The sequence below is a fragment of the Schistocerca nitens genome, chromosome 8, assembly GCF_023898315.1.
Source record: "Schistocerca nitens isolate TAMUIC-IGC-003100 chromosome 8, iqSchNite1.1, whole genome shotgun sequence".
Classification (NCBI taxonomy): domain Eukaryota; kingdom Metazoa; phylum Arthropoda; class Insecta; order Orthoptera; family Acrididae; genus Schistocerca; species Schistocerca nitens.
The window spans coordinates 218,187,538-218,188,950 of record NC_064621.1 but is presented as its reverse complement, the minus strand read 5'-3'; the positions used below and the strand labels follow the sequence as shown (position 1 = coordinate 218,188,950).

General features: G+C 41.8%; 1 pseudogene; it reads left to right on the top strand.

Moving 5' to 3' along the window:
• The first annotated feature begins 886 nt into the window (after positions 1–886).
• Positions 887–1,004, top strand: LOC126199924 (5S ribosomal RNA; annotated as a pseudogene).
• The last annotated feature ends 409 nt before the right edge of the window (positions 1,005–1,413 follow it).

The following is a 1,413-nucleotide window of genomic DNA, read 5'->3' as shown; positions in this document are numbered from 1 at the left end:
GACAACTCCTTCTACTCCATAGAGGAATTTTTAGATATAAATTAAGAAAAAAAAAGAAAAAAAAGAAAACAAAAATATTTAAAAAAATAAAAATAAAAAAGTTGCTATATTGACTTAAGTATGTTGTTAAATTAACTTAATTATGTCATGTATTGGAAATTTGACTCGTTCCACATCATTACGAAATATCGTATTCATGATCCATGGAACTAGTATTAATCTAATCTAATCTAATCTAATCTACTTGAGCATCATCATTTGTTGCAGGTCGTGGTTGACGTTTCACATGTGGCTGAATACTTCCTGCTTCCTTAAATAACGTAACTATCCGGCGAACGGTCCGGACACTTGGATGATGTCATCCAGGATACCGAGCAGCATACATAGCACACGCCCGTTGGGCATTTTGATCACAATAGCCATTCATCAACACGACATCGGCCTTTTCCGCAATTGGTAAACGGTCATTTTAACACGGGTAATGTATCACGAAGCAAATAGTGTCCGCAATGGTGGAATGTTACGTGATACCACGTACTTATACGTTTGTCACTATTACACATTCATATTTCTTTACGTACTACACGAATATGTAATAAAAAATGGGGGTTCCTATTTTTAAAAAACGCAGTTGATATCCGTTTGACCTATGGCAGCGCCATCTAGCGGGCCAATCATAGCGCAATCTGGTTTCCCCCTTCAAGCTTGACGAGTTTCATTCTCTGTAGTTTTTTCGTTTGATATTTAATTCGTGAGATATTTGGCCCAGTCACTATCAATGGACCACCCTGTTTAATGCATTAGGAACGGGACGTGGACAGAAAAGGTCAAACTATTGAGAAAGGCAAAATGTTGATTTTTATTATTAACTGCCACTTAGGCAATTGCCAACGGCCTTGCCGCAGTGGTAACACCGGTTGCCATCAGATCACCGAAGTTAAGAACTGGTGGGCTGGGCTAGCACTTGGATGGGTGACCATCCGGTCTGCCGAGCGCTGTTGGCAAGTGGGGTGCACGCAGCCCTTGTGAGGCAAATTGAGGAGCTACTTGATTGAGAAGTAGCGCCTCCGGTCTCAGAAACTGACATACGGCCAGGAGAGCGGTGTGCTGACCACATACCCCTCCATATCTGCATCCCGTGACACCTGTGGACTGAGGATGATACGGCGGCCGGTCGGTACCGTTGGGCATTTATGGCCTGTTTGGGAGGAGCTTAGTTTAGTTTAGTACTATGTCGACTAGATGCTGTACAGCATCAGATTTTCACCTGGTAGCCAAAACTGAAACTATTTTTTCCACTGTAAATCTGTTCCACATTAACATCTTCAAAATTTCGCTGAAATACGATAATTACAGTCCACACTGGACGTCCATGAGTAGCTGCACTTTAATTATAACCACGCAGTAGGAACA